This window comes from Haplochromis burtoni, unplaced genomic scaffold (assembly GCF_018398535.1).
Source record: "Haplochromis burtoni strain Fernald_Lab_line unplaced genomic scaffold, NCSU_Asbu1 Contig_233, whole genome shotgun sequence".
Lineage (NCBI taxonomy): Eukaryota > Metazoa > Chordata > Actinopteri > Cichliformes > Cichlidae > Haplochromis > Haplochromis burtoni.
The window spans coordinates 637650-656276 of NW_024582594.1; the positions used below are offsets into that span (position 1 = coordinate 637650).

Genomic DNA, 18627 nt, shown 5'->3' on the forward strand with positions numbered 1-18627 from the left:
TCCGACCAGATAGAGATATATTTTCCACCCTCTGGACTGTGTTCAAATCTTGACTCACTCTATAAAAGGCGAAACACAATATACATCCACAACAAAAGTATCGTACAACTGAATTGGAGAGTGAATCCAATTAAAGCAGGAAACCACCCTAGCTGTCAAAGGACCTAGCGTTCATGCGTAACCATCCTACATAATGATCAGTATGGTCACAATTCTAATGCAGATACTACCATCCTAAAGTGCCCGACATCAAGGTGTGATAGGCTGCCTTGTCAGTGTATTAGCTTCAGCTTCAACCCTTTGCAAATCCAAAATGAGGACCCATCTGCTCATATGTGTAGAATGCAGAAGTTTATGGTGAAACAACGTTGGTGTCAGAGTGCAAACGATTAAATCTTTGCTTCCCATTTATCTCCGATTCTCGTGACACTATAACTGTGAATTTGTTGGTGTGCGGCTCTAGTTTGAAGGGAGGATTATTTTAACTTAATTGCGTCTGAGCGGAATGAGAGTTCAATTGAGTTCATACTCTGCTTACATCTGACATGGTCGGGAAGTTACCATTGATCCTGCCCAAAGAAGAAGAGCGTGATAGTTATCTCAGTTCATCTGTTTAGACTGGCAACAAGAGAAAACAGGAATGATTCAATAAACTGAACTAATTTATCCAAAGATATTGAATTCTCCGTCAATGCTCTCATTCTCAATGTGCCACATTGTCGCAGAGGTCCTAGATCCAAAGCAACATTGTTGAGCTTGCTATTCAGATGCCATACATCCCTTGCCAAGCAGGCACACTCAAAGAACTGTATATATATATCCATGGATTTGGGCCCTTTTTGTAATGTTTTGCTTCCAAAAATGATAAAAACCTGCCAGTGTTCAAATGGGCAAAATTATTGTATAAGGTACTTTTTAGACTAATGGTCGCCAGTCCTTATTATTAGTAGTTAATAAGGGGGAATGGTAGACCCATCCAGAGCGTGAAAGCACTTGTCTTTGCCCAAATGATTGAAACCCAGAACTTGACTTACAACATGTATCACCTGAACGGTGTCAAGATGAGCATGGACTCTGTTGCTATCACCCGTATTTCTTGTTATAGACTATCCTGGCTGGCCATGATAGACAAACCAATATATAAGGCAAATATACCTCCAATAATGGTATCAATTCAATTCGTAATCACTACCAATACATAATTGTTAATCAATCCCAATAGCAAGATATGAGAAAGAATGTCAAAACATATTTGATCTGCTACTGTGCCATGTATTCTGGAACCCATTATCCAGCTGCCATTCCGATAAAAATACAAACTTGGGGTGAATATGGCTCTCATCCACTGGCTTGGCTGGGTTATCACTTTATCCGGGCATTCAATTATGCGTAAAAACTGGACATACAGTAGATATCCTCCGCTTGGATTAGGACCACTATTCACACCTCCAATATACAATTTTTTTGAACTAAACATTCCGTGCCACAGGGAAAATATAGCACCTGGTCTTTTTTCTCATCGTGATTGAAACGAAACCAATACTTTCAACTGATTATACAGGAAAACATCTGCTCATACGCGTTTTACCTACTAATTCCCCTAGTACTGTATTCAAACCAATCCTAATGTTATTACTACAAATCGGAAATACTAGGTCCTACACACATTTATGATACCACATAATGGATCCTAGTGTTTAATGCCAGTAAGAATTCCAATATGACAAAAGCAATTTGGTAATATACCCCATTTAGTTGCCGATAGAGGGTTTTTAATGATAGTTGAACGATAAGCGTGATAAAATAACCCGAGAGAGGCATATATTCAATTCATTGTAATTGGAGTCTGGTTTATTCCACTTAATTCTTCTGACGCCATGTTCTTATAATGGACCCTGATATACGCTACAAAATATTCTTCGCATGTCCAAGGATCTTAACAATTCAATTTTGACTCAAAACAGTTACAGATGAGGCAATATTTACCAATATTTCATTGAATGCAAACCATATTGTATATCAGTATTCATCTTCTGATGGCGGTTGCTTACTCCAATTTTTATATCGGAGCAAACATGAGTCTTTATTATAAACTAATATGCTTTGTACCGACTCTTAGATGAGTGACACCAGCGGCCAAGATCATTGGAATTTAAGTGGTCTATCTGCGGACTATCTTACAAAAAGCGACGAAATACTTGAAATACTTACTCCCGTGTCAAAGAAGTGAAGAAGATTTAGGATAGACAGTGAAAAACAAGATATGAATGAGTTTTGTTTTAACCGCTCCCACACGCGGTGAAAACCACGTGTTATATTGCAGATACGCACATTAAAGATCTTTTTTATTCATTCACGAAACTTAGGTACTTCTTCGAAAGTTAAGGTAACCATAGATGTGCAGAAGACAGGATAATAGCCCAAAGCACAAAGGAAAAGGTTTGTAGCAATGATTCGGGTTTTTATTCTGGCCGAAAGTCCTAAAAATACTCCATTACTATATTGAATGCAAAAGGGACTATATAAATTCTTCTGCTATATGTATAAGCCCAAAATTTGAACTATGGTAGTGTCAGGACATTAAGTGTTGCCTCTCTTGGCTTATGAAACACAAAAAGCTACTGAATAGACATCCCCCAGGGTAGTGGGCACCCAGCCCTTGATGCCTGTGAAGCAAGAACTGGCTCGAACTGGTGCATAACCTAAACCGTGTTCCCATGTACTGACTACGTGGGACGCTCAAGAGTGTGCGGAAGGAATGACGAGAACAGAATCCTTTATTAGCAATTTTGAGAAACAAACTTGAGTCTTCTCCACAAGAGCCTGGTACTAGAGGTTAGATACGGAGAAGTAAGGACCATGGCCTGAGCGATTTTTGTTGCTTAGCAATTAATTGTATTGTTCCCAATTGACTGAAGCTGTGTGTGGCCATGATGAAGACAAGCGAGACAATTCAAAAGAGTGGGACATTTGTTATGGGCTGTGGGATGGAAATGCCAAAATGGTGCCCAGAGTGTGTAGCCTCTCACCTATTCGATTGATGCTTGAGGGTCATAGGCATTCAGTCCAGGTAGTGGGGGCCAACACACGCACCCTAGTTAATAATGTGGCTAGTTGACGATTTAGTCTGGTATTGAAAGAACGCTATTGGCCTCATCCTGGGCTAATGATCCATAATACTTCGCAGTGGCACTTGAGAATGTAAGCTGAACACCCAAATGTGACCCGTGTGGGGCCATGCTGGTTTGATGAGGGTGTGGGATGGAAAACCAAAGGTCCCCCACCACCCATAAGCATGAACGTGTGAGTGGATGAAGCTTGACGCTTAATCCAAGCTGTCCTGGTATGCGTATCCCGAACAAGCCCTGCAGGTGAGCTTGTGCTTTTTCACAATTACATATGCTCGAAGGTCGAGAAGTTTATTTTGACCCTCCGCAAACAGGTGGTTGCTTGTCTGCAAATAGAAGCAAGCGGATCCAGATGCATCAATGGCGGTGGGAAACATGGGAAACCTTAGGGTCCAGACGCATACGAGTATATTCCCTGGTGGATTTTGGAATGACATAGGGTAAGACATGTCGATGGAACATTGTCAAACAGTGTATATTTTGAAGCCTGGTTGTATTCTTGAGAACAAAATTGCATCACTGCCTTGGCATCCAGCGGGATGGACATAACCAGATTTGCATGTCTGGATAATGATGGATATTACAAGTTAGGTCCGAGTTGCTGCTGAGATGTGCTGTAGTGGAAGAAGCGTCGCAATACTATTTATGACGCCCTCCAGAATAGGGGTAACTGCGCCTGCACGGTTTATATCCTGGCGAAAGCAAGGTTGGAACTTAAGCTGCCACAAACTTTAGCGCTCCAGGATCCCAAGCAACACTATGACAAATTGTGTGAAAGTGTGCCCACAGATTAAAGTTTTGGGCCATTACTATTGCGTTTATACATGGTGAATACCCTCCACAAGAGGAAATCAGGGGTGCTGTTTCCGGCCAAAACAGAGAAGGTGAATTTTGGAGCAGAATGTCCGCCAACAGTGCGCTTAGGTGTGGGGGGTAAGAGTATGAATTTTCTGAAAAACGTTGCGTTGACTGGAGAAATGACCCATTGTGTGAAGAGGTACCTTGGTGTTGGACTCCCATGTCTCGGCGCAAAGGATTTGCTCTCTTGAGCGGGGAGACAGAAAGGCTCCCTACCCAGTCGGTTACGTGGAACTAAAAGTATTGCAGTCGAAGGTAACTGATGGTAGGGAGACAGCAGTACATTTTGAAGCAAGGCCCAAAGAATAGCGATCTCACAGGAACAAGGATGTGAACGTGCCCGAGGAAAGACAAGTTGAACCTTGGAAACTTGCCAATAGAAATTGGGTGACAGTGCCGAAGCTTAAGAGCAACACAGGAGTAAGGACCAAAAAGAAGGAAGAATTCATCATGTGGAAGCCTTCAGCAGTTAAGTGGCTTCTCTGTAAAGTGAACACGGTGATGGGGTGAACTGTTTCGCAAACGAATAAGGAAGAGTGAGGAAATCAAGAGTGGATTGACCATACTGGCTGTGGGGAATGAATAGTATGGATACTGTCATTCATACTTGATGTTGATGCCCTCCGACTAAGCTGGTACAAGAGGAGTAACGGCAGTTGCGACCCTTGTTCCTACAGCTCTGCGGTTGAGGGAATGGCTATTAGGCCCTAGTTACAACGGGCGCACGTGAAAACGCGGAATGTGGCGTAAAAAGAAAACTGAAGATGGTGCTGGATAAGTAGAGCCAGGTTGAGGTGTACATGGTCTTCCAAGATTTGCTGCCCAATACGAAGACACACGTACCAAAAAGTATGGCCTTGCTAGTCAGAGTTGCTATGACTTGAGGCAGAGACGCGCAGATGACATAACATCGCTGCTGAAGACAATACTGTGAACAAACCTGGGGGAACCTCTCCTAGGCAACCTAGATGCAGTTAAACACAAGGTGAGTGTAATGTGGAGCGATGAATTAATTATATAGAGAAACGAAGAACGTATTAGATAAAAGTCATCCATGTTCGGCTTCTAGTGCGCAGTGAAGGAGGATTCACTTATCTCCCTGATGCCTGTAGTTAACGGGAAGAAAATGAAGATGGAGCTGGATACAGGGGGTGGTGTGTCTTTGCTCCCATGAGAACAGTACAAAAGTATGCTGAGTCAGTTGCTGCTGCAACCCACTGACATCATGCTGAAGACATACACTGGGGAACCGCTGGCACCAGAGTGGTTGGGAATTATTAAACTGAACTTGAAAGACGTTCATGCCAGAGAGCAAAGTGGAAATGACAATCTGGGGGCTGTGCTAACGAAACACTCAGCTGTTTTCTCTAAGGAGTTTGGGTCAATGAAAAGAATTAAAGCCAGATTGATTCTTAGGCCTGATAATGTAGCCAAATTCTGTCCACCATGTAACATGCCTTATGCTCTCTGACCTCGAGTGTAGGCTGAACTGAAACGCCTGACTGAACTTGGGGTCTTCACACCAGTGGGGCATAGTGCCTGTCAACAAGAAGGATGGCTCAGTGAGACTGTGTGGGGCTTTCAAGGTCACTCTCAATTCACAGCTCTGTGTGGATAAGTACCTACTTCCACGCATTGAGGACCTGTTTGCTTCTCTGGCAGGGGGTCAGCATTTCAGTAAGCTGGGCTTAGCAAATGCCTATCTACAGATGGAGGTAGAAGATATGAAACTTATATGAAAGAGCTTCATTCGCTCCCTATCCACGCAAGAGTTCTATAGAAAGGTGACCTGTTGTGACAGTATTGCATCCTCAGCAATGCGGGGGCTGGTTCAGCATGTCTAACGTCAAGTAAAAGCTAAGGCACTCAGCTACCGTCAGTTTCTCTTAAGGAAGTATTGGCCTATCTACAGAGGAGGGTTACAGATTGAGAAAAGAAGAGAAAGTTATTAAAGACCAGGATTGAAGCTGTTCTGCCAGTAGGACCTGTTATTATTTGACATCCATAAAAGGTGCTGTAGCCCAAATTCTCGTGTTTCCTCATCCCAATCTATTTACATTTTTAACAGGTTGCCGTGTCATGCTCTATCACCACTGATCTCGGATGTGTGTCTTCATTTATGGGGAGACATAGAAGATCGGTGCAGACCACGCCTGAGTGTCCTGAATCTTGGCAGACTACATATGTCGAACAACCAGTATGTGGGCGTAGGAGCCAAGGAGTGTCCTGGTCGGAGAAACACAGTAGCAAGGATGGCTCAGTGAAGACATGGTGGACAGATGCTGACATTGTGGGCCGACGCTATGTTCATAGCTCTCAGAGCACTGGCTTCATATTTCAACAGTGCGATTCCTCGTGCGTTGTACAAGCGACTCTTACCATTCCTCCATGGCCTACTCTGCCGAAGCTGCTCACCCTATCCACGCAAAGGAGCATCTTAGACCGGAGGCTAAAGACCCCACCAACTGTTGCTTCTCTGGCAAGCACGGGTCACAGGTGTACAGTAGCTTTCACATCCTACAAGGCCTGGTCTGATCTCCCCAGAAGCTCTGGAAGCCTCCTTGACAATGCGTCTTATAGCACACACATTAAATAAGCCCTTCTACTATCAGAATGGGAGGTAGAACTGAAGAGACAGTACACACGCAGACCCACAACCACCCAGTCTAAAGTTAACATGGACTGCAGCGAACCCCTATTTTATTGGACAACATAACAAAACAAGAGGGCCTCGATATCCGTGTTACCACAATCATTTACCCAATACTACAAATTTTAAATATATCTATGGAGGTGGCCTGAACCATACCACTTCACACAAAACGGACTCGTTATTCACTTTATAGTTTTATACACACCTTGAGTGTGGAGGAATAAGAAATTTGGAGGCCCCAGTGTCCATTATCTCACAAAACGTGTATGACATATAAACTTGCGACTGAGCCGTGGCTATATCAAAAATTGCAGTGGTTGACTAGGGAGCAAAATCCAACGTTATTGTACCCCATATGAAGAATCAGATAATTTGTTATAGCTGAACATTCTATTTCCACATGCATGCGCTTATGATAATTATATCTTCAGCAGGTTTGTCCAATCATTGCTGGATCTCTCTTATTAACTATTCCCGGCAATCTTCTTATACTATTTTCGCTACTACGCGTTTTCACTCTGTCGAGGTATACCCTGTCATAGGCTGTGCTACACTAAGCCCTTATGAGTAGTCACTCCACCGGTACCACCACTAAGACCACCACTTCATACTGGTTTTAAGTTACAAAGGTCCAAGTACATTTCATTTCAAACCTTACAAGCCTCGTTCTATCAGCTCTACCGCTGAACTCTGTCACATCTCCTTGACATTATACACTTGACCCAACCATAAATAAAAACTCATGTGAACCCATATTCTTGAACTGAGTGTAACCCTTCAAATACCAACCCCTACATAACCATACGCCAATTTTTACCCATTGTATTATACTACATCTCGACTAAATTTGAATCAATTATATAAACAAACAATGTAAATTGAGCTACTAACCAAATTGAGTTGCTTACCATAGCAAACCATACACTTTCAATTCAATAAAGATAACAGTAACGGTAGCATTTTCTGAGACTCTACCGCCACTCACCAATAACTGTACTTGTTAGCATCAATGCCTTCCTATTTATGAGACATAAACCTCTATGTAATTATTCTATATTTTTCCTTAGCCACAATTCTATATCTTCAAACTGAGTCCACTCAAGAGACCCCATGGCAACTAGTGCTGTAAAATGTTTCACAGATACAGCTTTGCTACCACCATTTTCCTGTGAGTCAATCTTACATCACAGGAAATTAATAGATACTGTTTGAACTAACAGTATCTTGCTGTCTCCGTGAACCCATCAATATACCATATGCCATGAACAATATCATCTCTGTACTACCTATGTCCTAATTTGAAACTTTTATGCTGATAATGAGGTTGTTTCCATCATATACAGGTTTATCACCCTAGGATTACAATTTAGCTCCTTTTAGACGATTATCCCATAGCTAGTTGTGAGTGACGTATCCCTACCACTATGACCCAGAGCCCCACTTTGCTTTAACACACGTATGGTAGTTACTGAGGTCAAAATATCATAAAACTGTACAAGAACAGTATTATAAAAGAAAAGAAGAAAAAATGACACAAAGATAAAAGAAAAAAAAAATGTACATTGTAACATACCATAAGAGTACCAGAGACCTTTCATTAATTGTTGTACGCTTCTATAATCGTAGATAACCATCATTAATTATATTCTGTGGTGTAACAGTTCGCACTTTTGCGGTCGCTATATTAGCGCCTTAGTATAGTAGGTATTATTTTGTGAAAGAAGTATGATTTATTCGTATTGAAATATTAGCTAACAAGAGCTGACTTGCTTTATACCAAGGCTAGTATATCGCCAACACACTCTGTGTCATAGTTGTGTGTGTTGCCTGTGTATACTCTTTTCTTGGTGACTAGATTGTATAGGCGCGAGCATTGGATAGAAACAAATAAATTATTTCAAAAAATTAATCATTCTATTCTAAATGTCACCAGCCCAGCCGAACTTTCTTGTAGTGATGGCCATTGTGTTGGAAGCACCTTGCTTCCACCTGTTCTCTATAAACGCCTTATAGTTTGTGAACATCAAGTTGCACCAGAATAAGATTCGTTGTAAACCAGTTTGTGAGCCTTTAACCTTGAGAACAAGTCTGGATTCGTCTCGAGGCGCCATTCCTCGAGACAACCATCCAAATGACAAAACACCTTAATATTTAAAAGTTACGGATTCGGGGTTTAATACAAATCCAGAAACACACCAGTCTATTGAAACACTGAGTGTATACAGGTTACAGAAATTGTTAGACATTATCCAGTGAGGGTCACTAAGCCACCCACTTGTTACCGTGTTGTAAAATAAAAAAGAAAGAAAGAAAAGAAAAGAAGAAAAAAGAAAAGAAAAGAAAAAAAAAAGTACCATTTAGGTTAAGTGAAATATTTCTGTGGGCAGTGCTGCGGTCGCTTACCTTAGTGGGGAGAAGATGTTATGTATGAAATATACAGTGTGCTATACAAGCTATCGCCCCTGTTATGTGTGTGTAACTTTCTGAAGTCTAAGGAGCTTGGAAAGAAAAACACCGAACTTCTTTAAGTTGCTTGAAGATGTTTCACCTGTTTTAGCTTTTGGTGGTTGTGAAACTAGTTTGTGAGCTGTTAACCTGAGATTCTGCGTTTCTGGAAACATAATATTAACAGTGATCGTTTAATAAATCGATATCTGCATATTAAAGCTAAAATCGATTTGAATGGGAAAATCGATTTTAAAACCCTCTTTTCACATCATACAATAAAAACATAATATATATATATATATATATATATATATATATATATATATATATATATATATATATATATATATATATATATATATATATATATATATATATATATATATATATATATATATGTATGTATATATATGTATATGTATATATATATGTATATATATATATGTATGTATATATATATGTATATATATATGTATATATATGTATATGTATATATATGTATATATATGTATATGTATATATATTTATATGTATATATATGTATATGTGTATATATATATATATATATATATATATATATATATATATATATATATATATATATATACATATACTGTATATACATATGTATATGGTAGATTTGAATTATTCCAGTGTGTGTGTGTGGTGTGTGTGTGTCGGGGGGGGGGGGGGGATGTTTGACACCACATCGCAGTAATGTAATACTTCAGTGACATTTTAAATCACTCTTGATGCTAAACTAAAGAAGAAATACCTAAAAAATAAATAAATAAAAATTACTCAAATAAGAAAAATATCCCCTGACATACTCACCTATAGTAATGACAGTTGATCGAATGGTGTAAGAAGGTGTAGCGGTCTTGTTTTGACTTTTTCATGGCAAAGGTGGAATCTCTTGAGTGAGAACCTCCTAAGCCAACCCCAACTGTTACTGAAGGATCTACCGGGATGTCAAGGCCAATTTTCCAGTTGTTGGATACAGATGATGTCGAGTCATTAACAAGAGTTTCAACAGAATCATAGACCACACTGGAGACCTTCAAACTGCACTTGGGCAGGGTTCTCCAGTCCACCACAGCAACAGGGACCTTCTGCTTCTCTCCATTCATGTAGCCGTTACGGTACATCCTACAGGTACCATTTCCAATCTTCCATGTTTCAGTGTCGATCACATAGGCACCTTTTCTCTCCATCGTCACAATGTCAAAGCCTTCACCACCCAAGTTGTAACCAGGGACAAAGTGAGCCTTTTCACACTCCTGTGGTGTACCAATGAAGCTCACACTGGAAGGAAGGCACAAGGGAGTCCATGCCCAACACAGGAGCAGGACGTGCCACAGCTTTGCCATCTGAATGGAATCATTTAACAATGAGAGGAGAATAAATTACATGAACAAAAGGGAAGTTAAACAGTGCAAAATTCCATTCCAGCTTTCTTAGGGCAAGAGGCAGGGTACACCCTGGACAGGTCGCCAGTCTGTCACAGGGCTAACACACAGACACAGACAACCATTCACACTCATATTCAAACCCATAAGTAATTTAGAGCTACCAATTAACTTATCCCCACTAACTGCATGTCTTTGGACTGTAGGAGGAAGCCGGAGTACCCAGAAAGAACCCACGCAAACACAGGGAGAACATGCAAACTCTACACAGACCCTGGACTGATGGACCTTCTTGCTATGAGGCAACAGTGCTAACCGCCATGCTGCCCCCCAGTGTAAACTTAAACACCGAAAATATCCACTATACCTCACCCAAAGATCCTATCTTTTCTGACTACATTTGATTTTGCTCATGTGAAGTATGTGCAGGTAACATTTGAATTCATAGCTAGCGAGCTGTCAACATATATCCTGCTTCTTCCTCACTCTATCCAGGCAGCTTTGTCTGCTTTGATATTCTAATGTACATGAATCCTCAAGAGTGAAGAAGCATTCACCATGTCAGCCTGGCGACAGTGCTGAAGAGAAGCCTGGGGTTGTTCTTATTTTCTTTAATCAGTGATGAATGGCAAGGTGTAGCTTTACAGGGGGTTTTATTTTATAAAGCAAGAAACTCTTTTTCCAGCATAAATAACATAAGATAAGATATATTAGATAAGATAAGATAACCTTTATTAGACCCAAATTTGTTGTAGACCTTCTAAATTACTCAGACACCATCTCCTCTCCAGCTAATGGGTTATCTGCTTTAAGATTAGTAAGAGTAGAGCCAAGACGTTCAACTTCACGGGCTAAAGAAATTATAAATAGATCAATAGTAAAAATTTCGCTAGGAGTATACTTCTGATTCAAGGCTTTCAAATTCTGAGGAGCTAAATATGATGTAAATTATAAGTAAATAAATATGATGATCAACTAGTAAATAATTTACTAACAGGGACTGTGAGGGAGATTATATCTCTCGGCCGGCCTCAGAACACTTTGGTGTCCCCCAGATAAGCCACATTTCTAGAAATAAGAGTTGCTCCCTCCAAGTAGGATGGATGCTGTCTCTAATAACAAAACATAAAAAGTTTTGCAGTTATCTATAAAGCCCGTGTCATTTTTTGGACACCACTCAGGCAGCCAGCAATATAAATAGAATATTTGGCTAAACATGTTACTCCTTGTAAACAACTAAGAACATATAATATTTCATGATAACAAAATAAACTGTACGGAGTTGAATTTAAAAAAACTCTTGTTTTGCATAGTTTTGTTACATTAACTGTCTTATCTAGTTTCTACTGGTCATGCAGTGACTTCGTGCAGCTCCACTGGAGCATGACCAATGTTTTCAGAGCCACTACACTAAAGTATTAACCAAACGGCAAAAAGAAAATCATACGGAACAAAGGACTTGGTGGTCTTACCTTGACAGCTGACTGAAAGCTTTGGTCAGTACCTTCTATTATCTTACCTAGAGGGTAGTAAAGATGAAAGAGTGAAGTTTTAGTTGCACCACGCTCCTTTATACCTCAGAAATTTAAAACCCACAATCCCACAAAGACGTGTTTTACCTGGTTCACACCAATATCACACATGGGGGAACTGTTTTGTTGTGGCTTGTTAATATGTTCCAGTAAGTGAAGACAGTCATGTGAGAAAGAAAATGTTCTCAGGAGTAACAAAATCCTGTGGAAAAGAATATGTACACCCCTTGTAAAACCACTTTGAGCAGCAAATTCTTTCAGTAATCGTTTCGTATATGGCTTTAATGGTCCTTAACACCATTGGGGAGGAGTTGTGGCTCATGCATATTTATATAATTATTAGCTATGGTTAGGTATGAAGTCTGCAACAACAGTAGGGCACAATCAAAACTGAAGTTCTTTGTTAGTCTCAGAAAAAAACGTTTTGTGAGTCTTGGGGAAACAGTGATTAGCAGAAAAGCTTTTAGCCAACATATGAGAATTGCTCATCAAAGTACCTCAAACTCAGCACTGCACATTCTTAGCAATCCACAAACAGTTATCCATATAGGCAAAGAACAAGAAAGATTGACAGGAAATAGAAACATGATACCCTTTTACAAACATAGAATATCAGACTTTGAAACATCTAAGTTTCATCTTTTAAAAATAATTGTTAATCCGAGCCTCACGTAAGTGTAAAGCTCAACCAAGTTTCCTATCTGAAAGTGTCCGCAGGTCCTCCCACCATCACCACTGCAACTTGCTCAGAACTTTGTGGGTCTTTAAAGTAGGTCAGTGCCTCGAGAGGTGACAAGAGGCTTTTAAATTAGATTAGTCATGACCTAACCGCGTTATAATTGAATGATTATCTATCGAACACTTTTTTACTTCTTCTTCTTCTTTTTAATCTGTGACGTGATACGTGTATTTAAACGTAAACTGGTTTAGAATTTACTACCATTAAAATCTAGACTGAGGTAACCTCAACGGCCAGCAGCCAACTGTCCGTAACGGGCTGAGAATCACATTAGCCTGCCGTGAACAGCAATGAAATAACTGACGGATCTCTCCGAATCTCTGTCATAAACACGTCTCTGGTTGCAGCAGGTCATAACACGTCTACCTGCTCTTCTACTATATAACATAACATATAATATTTAGATAATCAAAGATTAGTTTTGCTGGTGTGGCGGAGGTGTAGTCTCTAGGCCTGCTGCAGAGGAGGGGTGATGCAGTGAGGTCGCAGGGCGGGAAGAACAGGTGTGCAGGAAGAATCGGAGCATCATGTGTCTCCGCTCTGGTGGCAGCCATCCAGTGTGTCTGCCTGCTGAACTGAAAGGCTAAAAAACCGCAGTCCATGTTGTCACAAATAAAAAGGCTGTTGCTCACCTCAACCTGACACCGGTGTGTGCGTGTGTTTCCGGGATCTTGTGGATATTCCCAGATGTGTGTGTTATGTGGTTTGGATAACTTTCCTACCAGATTCCATTCACTCACAATATGGCATATTCTTGTATAGTTATTATTTTTAATTTACTTCTTTACTATACTTTTCTGTTGATGTTACAGTAAGTTGACCTTTCAACTACAAATGAATTAATGTGCAGTGAAAATCGCATATTGTGAGGCCCTCTGCATGAAATAGGTTTAGCCTACACAGATAACAGTGTGGTGCTACTGAGTTGATGGGAAGGACTCATATTGTTAAAGCTGAGCAACAAAGGCCACAGAAGCCCTTTAACACAAAATATACTTAAATGTATAAGTTACATTTTGCACTGAATGTTCTGACTGTATTCTGTGACCATGTAGATAAATTGTGTTTCTAAATGATTTTATGATTGTTATTTACCTTTGTAAAAAGCCATGCAGACTGCTGTTGTACTCTGTATTATTGTTTGGCCCCTTCACAAAGGCTAATTAAAACCTCACAAACACAACTGGTTCACCTATGAATGGATTTACTTCATATTTCCAAAATAAGCTTCAAACATTTGACCCACAGGCCAACTGCTTGCTTTTTAAAGTGGACAGTTTCAGAGAAGGAGGGCAACAATTTCTGCTTCTCATTGTTTTGAAACCAGGAAGAATGATCTTGCAAGTCATTATAAGATCACATCATGAGTGAATCTCATCATCAGCTTAACATCCTTCTTACTGTGGACTCAGACAGATGGTTCAGTGGAGGTGACATATGGTGATCAGAAAAAGCGCACTGATATTATAAGTAATGATGACAACCCTAGATGGAGAGAAACATTTGAGTTTGGAACCATCACCATCAACATGAAAAACAAACTTAAATTTTCTGTGTATGATGAGGACAGTTACTGGAACAGTGATCTGTTAGGCGAGTGTTCATTTGATCTGCGAGCAGGGAAGGTGAGCGACAGCTGCATGCTGAATCATGGGACCTTCTTCTTTTCCTACATCGTAGAGTGTGCACCAAGTCTTAGTGGGAACCAGTGTCAGGAGTATATCCCCTCGGCCATGAGTCCGTCTTTGGCTGAGGTTTTTCATACCAGAAATGGGGTTCTTCTTGGAAAGATGGGGAATAAGTATGAGAAGCCAGCCAATGAGAGACTTTAAAGCCACATGTTGTTGTTAGGAAAGAAGCCGGTATGGATTTGACGACATGCTGAATATCTATGTGCTTGTACTTCATGGCATTCTGTCTTTAACTTTTATGTGAAAAAATATTTTTTTGAACTCAGAACTGTAATGCACTTCCTATGCTTCTTTTTCCATATTGTTTCAACTATCTAGCAATAAAGCATCAGCAACGACAACGCCTGTGTTTCTTTTAAGTATTCAAAAATATAGTGCGTTATTTTTTTGGTTTTGATATAACACGGCAATGAAGGGTGTTCTATCCATTTTTTGCATAGAGAGTGCAAAAGTGTGTCATCTATATAAAAAGATTAGAATACTGAATTGAATCTAACATTCACCTTAAACACAAGTAAATGTTTCTGCCAGAAGCAGAAACATCCAATTTAGCATCTTATCGAAACAACCCATCATTAACTCTAATACTAGGAGACTCATAGATAACCTCGTGGCCATCAGGAGTTTAAACAGAAACAGTAATGAATCTACAAGGGTTTCACCAGTTTGGAATTATTAAAGTTTCAAAGGAAAGGACTATGAAGTATTTTTTTTCTTATACTTTATCTCCTGTTGGGAAATTATTCTCAGCATTTAACCCATTCACTCAGGGAAGCAGTGGGCAGCCACCAATTCAGCACCAGAGGAGATGTGTGTAGGGAGGGTAAATTACTCAGTGGTAACTCAGGTTAGCCGTTCGGTGGATTTGAACCCTCAATCTTCCAATCATGGGGCAAATGCTCTACCTACTGAGCTATTGACATAGATGAAGCAAACACATAAAGTAATCATGTATTAAAAATATACAAAATTTCATAGTGGTATTTAAACTAAATGTACATGATAATTAGAATGATCAAAAATGTGTCACAGAGTTAGTGAATTCCAATATAAAGACAAACAAAGACATCAAAACAAATGCCGGTAGAGGAGACAATTTTATGTTTGGTCCATTGGGCTTGGACATCTTTTAATTGTCTGGCAAGTCATTTATGGGGTTTATCTCCTAATTCAAAGTTAAGAATATCGCTTTCGACTTGGATCCCAAATCTGATTGTATTGAAGTTTTAGTTTTAGAATAGAATTAGAGATATCCTCAGTATTCGTTTGGAGAAGTGACTCCTTTAATGTTGATAATTCTGACTCGATTTGGGACAGACGAGTTAATCTCGATCTACGAGCAGGGAAGTTGAGTGACAGCTGCATGCTGAATCATGGAACTTTCTTCTTTTCATTCATTTTAGCGTGTGCACCAAGTCTTAGTGATAACCAGTGTCAAGAGCAGACATGGACAGTAACGTGTTACAAGTAACACATTACTGTAATCCAATTACTTTTTTCAAGTAACAAGTAAAGTAAGAGATTACTATTGCAATAAAGTAATTAGATTACTACTACTAGAGAGTATGACCATGTAGCGTTTAATGTGTGGAAGTACTGACCTTACTTTGAGCCTGATTCCGTAAAAAGTGACAAAAACATTAGCATCCTGTACACTCTACTTGGGAGGAAAACTTCTTTCTACACAGAAAAATTTAACTGCAAATGTGAGCAAACACATAGCATGCTGCCACGAGAATGTGAAATTCCCCGAGAAACCCCCGGGCAAATCTCCGACTGCTCCACTTCTTCTAAACAGGTGAAAATAGATTTAAGAACAACAGGACTTAGTGCCGCCGACTCTTTGATTTTATCTATTTTTTGCTGTGTTTTACTTGCATCTATTTGAAAGAGTGAGTGTAAACATAAATTTTTTTTTACTTTATATGCTGGAATATGCAGAAAATAGGTTTAAATGTTAAATAAATTTCTTCAAGTCAAAGACTGTCCATCCATCCAGCTTCTTCCACTAATCTGGGGTCAGGTTGTGGGGACCAGCAGCCTAAGTAGAGAAGCCCAGACCTCCCTCTGCCCAGAAAACCTCCTCCAGCTTGTACGGGGGAACACCAAGGGATTCCCAGGCAAGCCAAGAGATAAAATCTCTCCAGTGTGTCCTGGGCCTGCCCCGGGGCCTCCTCCTGGTGGGACATGCCCAGAACACCTCACCCAGGAGGTGCCCAGGAGGTATCCTATTCCAGCTGAGGAACATGGCCTCCACTTTGGAGGTGCTGATTCTTGTTCCCACCGCTTTATACTCGACTGCACTCGACTTCATCGGGTGAAGCCATCACCCGATGAAGCCAACAGAGGCACATCATCCACGAAAAGCAGAGATGAGATTCTGAGACCACCCAACTGAAAGCCTTCCGCCACTTGGCTATGCCTAAAAATCCTGTCCATAAAGGAAACCCGAGGGACACGATCGAATGCTTTCTCCTGTACACCGTACACTGGTTGGGCAAAACTCCCATGAAACTCAATTATCTTTCAGAGAATAAAGAGCTGATAAAGTTTTGACTCAACAGTTTCAGTATTAACAGAGAAGATAGGGCGTTCCCTTGAGATGACTGTCATGGGCCTTTTTACTTTTAACTCTGAATGCTATTAGCACTTCATTGCAATAATGTATACTATGTATACTCTATTAATCCCCATAGGGAAATTAGTCATCTGCATTTAACCCATTCACTCAGTGAAGCAATGGGCATCCACCAGTCCAGCGCCCGGGGAGCAGTGTGTAGGGACGGTACCTTGCTCGGGGTACCTCAGGGTAGCCGTTCAGTGGATTCGAACCCCTGACCTTCCAATCATAGGGTGACCACTTCCCTGGATGATATACTCTGAATGACTACATACTTACTGCTAAATAGTGTCATATGCAAATCATCAATAGGGATTTGCTGGAGAATCTCATGCTCAAAGCACTGATAGATGTAAATTTGAAAAGTCCTTTTTCTATTATCAAGACTCAAACCAGTGCGGTGTTAACAGTAGAAAAGAAAGCAGACTTCATTCACTTTTATTGCCTACTCAATAAAAATAACAATGATTCTGTACACAGCAAAAATGTATGCAAAGAATATTGTGAAGTGAAATAAATTTACAGAGGAAGTGGTACCAACCTTTAAAAGAGTGACACATTTATTTAAATGTGAGCTGTTTTATATAGTGCACAGCTGAAATTCAGTTCAATTTAATTTTATTTATATAGTGCTAAATCATAACAGCTGCCTCAAAGCAAAACACACGCACAACGGCCTTACAGACAAGAACACATTAGTCTGGAATCAGAATCAGAAAGAATGTCAGGTTACTGAAGGTTGCTTCCTTATCAGGAACTGGTTTCAGCAGTTTTATTATAGAAGGACATATAGTTAAAACCTTAATATGCAACATAAAGAATAAATATAAATAAAATGATGTTTTTAATATCGTCACACATAAAAGCATTTTATTAGAAAACTGATAAAATCTCCTGCAAAATGAAGCTTCCTCATTCAAGTAAATGAGTCAGGCATGAGTCTCAGTGTGAAGTACTTAAACATGTGAGAGATAAACTAAAACAGACAGTTTGGTTAATGTGGTGTGAGAGCAAGGAGTCGTGGTCACTGAATCGTGTTACAAGTATGTGTGCTAAGTTTTCTATGTGCCACAATGAGCTACTTCTGCTTTTTATTTTTATTTTTTACTGTTCAGTTACCTTTCAGTGTTTACTGGTTTCAGTATTAGTTTTAGTTTTTATTGTTTTTATTAAGTTTTATAATATAGTGAGCATTTGTCTGGTGCAAAAAAATTATGACCGGCAACACATTGGGATATCTACAAGATGACAGCCTTTACAATCAGAATTTGCACCAAACTGACCACAATTAAAACTAAGAACATTTCTTGTCTGTTTTATTCCTGTTATTTATATATTTATCAAGTTTAATGAGTAAATTTAATGAGAAACACACAGAGGTCATTAGTGGAGACAATAATGGAGCTGATATCCAATTAGAATCATCTCTATTCAAAAATGGGCTCAGCTCATTTAAACCCACAACTGGTGTGGTCTGATACATCTCAAAGTCCCTGCACACTACAGCACATTAAGAAATATGTAAGATTGGATGTAGATAAAAATTTAA

The 18627-nt window shown here is 39.8% G+C and overlaps 1 pseudogene; it reads right to left on the reverse strand.

Annotated features, from left to right (window-relative positions):
• Positions 1–10481, reverse strand: part of LOC121815513 — a 23657-nt pseudogene extending 13176 nt beyond the window's left edge.
• Between the last annotated feature and the right edge of the window lie 8146 nt (positions 10482–18627).